Below are 6,379 nucleotides of genomic sequence, written 5' to 3' on the forward strand. Positions count from 1 at the left end.
ATCAATTTCCTCTCCTCTAAGTGCTTCAAATTTGATTCCTTGAGGACCTGCTCCATGATTTTTCCAGGGACTGAGGTGAGGCTGACTGGCCTGTAGTTCCCAGGATCCTCTTTCTTCCCTTTTTTAAAGATGGGCACTATATTCGTCTTTTTCCAGTCGTCCGGGACTTCCCCCGATCCCCATGAGTTTTCAAAGATAATGGCCAATGGCTCTGCAATCACATCCGCCAACTTCTTTAGCACTCTCGGATGCAGTGCATCCGGCCCTATGGACTTGTGCTCGTCCAGCTTTTCTAAATAGTCCTGAACCACTTCTTTCTCCACAGAGGGCTGGTCACCTCTTCTCCATTCTGTGCTGCCCAGTGCAGCAGTCTGGAGCTGACCTTGTTCGTGAAGACAGAGGCAAAAAAAGCATTGAGTACATGAGCTTTTTCCACATCCTCTGTCACTAGGTTGCCTCCCTCATTCAGTAAAGGGCCCACACCTTCCTTGACTTTCTTCTTGTTGCTAACATACCTGAAGAAACCCTTCTTGTTACTCTTAACATCTCTTTCTAGCTGCAACTCCACGTGTGATTTGGTCTTCCTGATTTCACTCCTGCATGCCCGAGCAATATTTTTATACTCTTCCCTGGTCATTTGTCCAATCTTCCACTTCTTGTAAGCTTCTTTTTTCTGTTTGGGGGACCCCGCACTCTGGGCAGGCTAAGTGCAGATCTCTGCCCTTTATTCAGCCAAGAAGGAATGTTTTTCACTAACATCCCAAGTGTGCAAGTCCATCCCCGCAGAGCAGCCCCACGCTCTGCACTCCCTGAGTCCCAGGGAGAAGGGACCTTCTGCGGCTGGAATCCTGCCCGGCTGGTACCTTGAACCCGGGGCTGAGCCCATGCAAGAAAGGGAAGTGAGGGAGCTTGGAGCTCTCCGTCGCCACCTGCTGGAGAGAAGACGGAATTGACTGAGCGACGTCCTGGCAAACCTGGTGGCGGAACTTTGTGACTTTGTCTTCAACCATAACTATTTCACATTTGGGGACAATGTATACCTTCAAATCAGTGGCACTGCTACGGGTACCCGCATGGTCCCACAGTATGCCAACATTTTTATGGCTTACTTAGAACAACGCTTCCTCAGCTCTCATCCCCTAATGCCCCTACTCTACTTGTGCTACATTGATGACAACTTCATCATCTGGACCCATGGAAAAGAAGCCCTTGAGGAATTCCACCAGGATTTCAACAATTTCCATACCACCATCAACCTCAGCCTGGACTAGTCTACACAAGAGATCCATTTCCTGGACACTATCGTGCTAATAAGCGATGGTCACATAAACACCACCCTATACCGGAAACCTAAAACCTCACCAACGCATCATCAAGGATCAACAAGCTATCCTGAAGGATGACCCATCACTCTCACAGATTTTGGGAGACAGGCCAGTCCTTGCTTACAGACAGCTCTCCAACCTGAAGCAAATACTCACCAGCAACCACACACCACACAACAGAACCACTTACCCAGGAACCTATTCTTGCAACAAAGCCCGTTGCCAACTCTGTCCACATATCTATTCAGGGGACACCATCATAGGGCCTAATCACATCAGCCATACTATCAGAGGCTCGTTCACCTGCACATCTACCAATGTGATATATGCCATCATGTGCCAGCAATGCCCCTCTGCCATGTACATTGGTCAAACTGGACAGTCTCTACATAAAAAAATAAATGGACACAAATCACACATCAAGAATTATAACATTCAAAAACCAGTTGGAGAACACTTCAATCTCTTTGGTCACTCGATTAAAGACCTAAAAGTGGCCATTCTTCAACAAAAAACTTCAAAAACAGACTCCAACGAGAGACTGCTGAATTGGAATTAATTTGCAAACTGGATACAATTAACTTAGGCTTGAATAGAGACTGGGAGTGGATGGGTCATTACACAAAGTAAAACTATTTCCCCATGATTATTTCCCCCACTCCCATTGTTCCTCAGATATTCTTGTCAACTGCTGAAAATGACCCACCTTGATTATCACTACAAAAGATTTTCCCCACCCCTGCTCTCCTGCTGATAATAGCTCACCTTAATGATCACTCTCATTACAGTGTGTATGGTAACACCCATTGTTTCATGTTCTCTGTGTATATAAATTTTTCCACTGTATTTTCCACTTAATGCATCCAATGAAGTGAGCTGTAGCTCACGAAAGATTATGCTCAGATAAATTTGTTACTCGCTAAGGTGCCACAAGTACTCCTTTTCTTCCTGGCTAATTTAAATCTCACCTTGTTCTCTGCCTGCAGGCTACCCTGGAGAGCTGGGGAGAGACCTGAGCGCAGCTGCTCCTTATTTGCATACTAAAAACTGCAGTTTGGAGCCATTGGGGTGAAATGTGAGTAAATTTTGGGGCTGGGACCCACTTGTCTAGTGCAGGTGGTTGGGAGCCTGGCTGAGCAGAGCCTGGCCCTGACAGGGTGTGTGGTCACCTTCAGCTGGGAGCACGTTGCCCAGCTTGGGGAACGTGCGCCAAGGATTTGCAAAGAGGTTAGGGACAGATTGTATGTGTATCTGTCTCTTGCAGTGTGGACGCGGGATGAGGAGGGAAGGGAAGGGATTGAAATGTGCCCAGCTGAAGGTTTTTTCACTTGGTCTTGAGGATTAAGCCTGAGCCCACAGCATGGCTGCTGGAAGATGGGTTTCTGAGTCACATCCAGGGCACTCTGAGGGCCACCAGTTGAAAGCACTGAGGCCAAGAAAGTCTGTTTTGAGGTGGCAAAAAGGGGCCTTTCAGGCTTCCAGCACATCTTGCCGAACAAGGAAATAGCACAGGATTACCACCGTCCCTGGGAGGGCTCGAACCACCATTCTCTCGGTTAATAGCCAAACACGCTGACCGATTGCGCCACAGAGACACCCAGAGACATGGCTGCTCTTACCCAGGCTGTGCAACCTGCACATCTGCCCTGGTACCGCCCATTAAGAGCCTGATCCTCTATGGACTGAGCTGGCCAGGCTTGCTGAGTGCCTCTCCCCATCCTCCTTTTCTCCATGGCCACTGCCGATTCCTCCTCCTCTTCCTCCCTCCTGCACCTCAGAGTCAATAAATCTCTGCACCTATACAGCCAGCCCACCCGCTGCACTCCAATCCCCCAAGCCTAAGCCTTCCTGCCAAAGTCCTGCACCTGGCTCCATAGAATTAAGTCTCACGTCTTGCTGGGAACTCAACTTCTTGTGCCCAGAGAGTCTCTGCCCCCCCTATAGTAGTTGAGCCCAGAAACACAGTGTTCACCTTTTCCAAAGAGGTGCTTGGAAAGGCTTTTCTCATGTGGGCTAATGGATAAGGTGTTTGACTTCTGATCAGGCAATTGAGGGTGCAAGTCCCTTCACAGTTGGGCTTGTGCAGTTTTCCCTTTGTGCTGAAAGTCCTGCTTTCTTCAGGACTGAAACCTCTTCTTGGCCGATCAGGCCAATGCTCTTGCTTCAGCGAGAGCCCTGGGAAGGAGTTGGGGGTTGGGCAACAAAAAGGTTAGGGCGTGAGCTCCGGGTGCATCCAGTCTAGCTGTCAGGGTTCCTTCCCCACTCTGAACTCTAGGGTACAGATGTGGGGACATGCATGAAAGACCCCCTAACCTTATTCTTACCAGCTTAGGTTAAAAACTTCCCCAAGGTACAAACTTTGCCTTGTCCTTGAATACTATGCTGCCACCACCAAGCGTTTTAAACAAAGACCAGGGAAAGAGCCCACTTGGAGATGTCTTCCCCCAAAATATCCCCCCAAGTCTTATACACCCCCTTTCCTGGGGAGGCTTGAGAATAATATCCTCACCAATTGGTTACAAAATCATCAAAGACCCAAACCCCTGGATCTTGGAACAATGGGAAAATCACTCAGGTTCTTAAAAGAAGGATTTTATTAAAAAAAGGAAGGTAAAAATCATCTCTGTAAAATCAGGATGGAAAATACTTTACAGGGTATTCAGATTCAAAACACAGAGGATCCCACTCTGGACAAAACCTTAAAGTCACAGAAAACAGGAGTAAACCTCCCTCGTAACACAGAGAAAATTCACAAAAAACAAAAGATAAACCAATCCGCCTTGCCTGGCTTACCTATACTGGTTGCAATATTGGAGACTTGGATTAGGATGGGTTGGAGAAGATGGATTTTTGTCTGGTCTCTCTCAGTCCCAAGAGAGAACAAACATATAAACAAAGAGCACAAAACAAAAGCTTCCCGCCCCTCACCCAAGAGTTGAATGTATCTTGTCCTCTTATTGGTCCTTTGGCTCAGGTGCCAGCCAGGTTAGTTGAGCTTCTTAACCCTTTACAGATAACAGGATGTTGCCTCTGGCCTGGAGGGATTTTCTAGCACTGTATACAGAAAGGTGGTTACCCTTCCCTTTCATGTATATTTATGACACTAGCCTTTACCATTCCAGACTTGCCAAAGTAAATGGCCAACTGTTCGGGCTAGCGTGTAGAGCAGTTCCCCTCCTCCAAATGTGCGGCTGTCCCTGTGATTGAGGGGGCTAAATAGCGCTTGGGGAGCTGGGTGTTTCTCTGCTTCTCGCCAGCTGGGGAAAAGCCTCTTGGGGTAAAATCTCCTGCCCCGCTGCAACAGTGAGCACCTGCAGTGGGAATGGTCAGAGGCACTACCAGGGGTTGACCCTGCTTTGCTACCATCTTCTGATGTTGGATTACCAAAAACAAATCCATATGAAAGACTGCAGGACAGCAGCAGCAGAGGTGGGGAGCCTCCTTCTGGGTGATCGAGCTGGTTCCCACCTTCTGCTGCTGAGGGGACGGTTGATGCTTTGAGCCCACCTGGTGCTGGAACTTCTCCTGGGTGAGGTTAACGAGACTCTGAAGAAGCGAAGGGAAGTCTTTTCTATTCCTGCCTAGCTCCATCTGTCTCCTGTGGCCCTTCAGGCTCTCTGCTCCCCTGTTGGGGCGATGCAGAGGCAAGTCCTGACCTGGGTGAGTCACAGAGAGGCTGTGTCCCATGGAGTGTGTGTGGGAGAGGGATAGGGTTGGGTTGGGTTGGGCTCCAGGGGAAAAGGTCGGGTGTGACAGTGTGTGGGGAAGGGTGTGTTTCTTAGGATATAAATTATGGCAAACACAAGGATAGTGACAGTGAAGCCCTGGGTCTGAGTGTTATGACCCTGTGTGGCACTGCCATTCACCTTCCCCTCCTCTGCTCTCAGCTTTCATTGGAATCCAGCATTTATTCACCTGTCATAGTCCCAGAGGTGTCGCACATGCTTCAAACACAGAGAGTCCCTGTTGGACACATGAGGACTGGAGCGGATTTCAGCTGCTAGACAGCTCTGCTAGGTTTTCTACATTCACGTAGGGAAATGCTGAGTGTTTACATTCATTTCAAGCATCCCCATTCAGCGGATTCCTGAACACACTGGAGATGGGTCTGGAAATCAATTTTCATTTGAAAAAGTTTGTAAAGGGAGTCACTGAGATTTGAAATAGGAACCCATTGCCCTGCAGGCAAATATTCACCTACTGAGCTATATTCTCAGCAATGACTACCCTGTATAGCCCAGAGCAGGAACAGCTTTGAACCTGAGGGTTAGTAAACTTTATCTCTCTACCAACAAAACCCCCACACCTGCTTACAGCTTACAAAACCCCCACACCTGCTCTGTGTCACCAGAGCACGACAACTTTCCTTGGAGCACACACTGCTCCCCAGCTCCATGCCCTTCAATCTCCCCAGCATTGCTCCAATCCCTTAAAGGAACAGGGCACAGGTAACTAGAACCCCTTCATCCCGATAGATTTAATGCCCAAATAATTCCATGCAGACCAGAAGGGCAGAGCTCCTCTGTGTGTCAGCCCTATCCTGTTATAGGTCGCCAACAGTGAGTGTGGCCTATAATGCAGAGGTCACTTTTTTATAGTCTGAACATTTGTGGTTCTCCGGTAGAATTATTGTCTCTCATATGGCAGACCTGGTTTTCATTCATGGCCAGTGAAGAGCTGAGTATTATTGTCCAATGTAGAAGTTACAGAATTTAAACTAGGAAGAACGGTCAATTTTCCCATCTTTTCACACCTTTACATCCAAACACGATGACTTTCTGAATGACCCATCCTCGTTCATCAAGAAGATGTTGGGGGTGGGATGTAGGAGTCACTGGGGAAAACACAGAAGAACAATTTCCTTTGCACAAATCCACGAAGAGCAAAATCTCCCTATGTCTCTTGTCTGAGCCAGGGCATTCAACTCCAGTGAATCCTTCTCTCCTGCAATGGCAATGCTCAGACAGAGGGGACGTGGCCACCTGCATCCCTGACAGGGAGATATTGGCTCAGCTCTTTCTTTATGCTGCTCTTGTTAGTCCATGAAACATCAA

The 6,379-nt window shown here is 48.1% G+C and overlaps 1 non-coding gene across 1 annotated transcript; it reads right to left on the reverse strand.

Annotated features, from left to right (window-relative positions):
• Nucleotides 1-2,846: 2,846 nt before the first annotated feature.
• TRNAN-AUU lies at nt 2,847-2,920 on the reverse strand. The gene has a single exon. It is a non-coding gene; the product is annotated as a tRNA-Asn (tRNA).
• Nucleotides 2,921-6,379: the final 3,459 nt, after the last annotated feature.

The sequence above is a fragment of the Dermochelys coriacea genome, chromosome 3 (genome assembly GCF_009764565.3).
Source record: "Dermochelys coriacea isolate rDerCor1 chromosome 3, rDerCor1.pri.v4, whole genome shotgun sequence".
Lineage (NCBI taxonomy): Eukaryota > Metazoa > Chordata > Testudines > Dermochelyidae > Dermochelys > Dermochelys coriacea.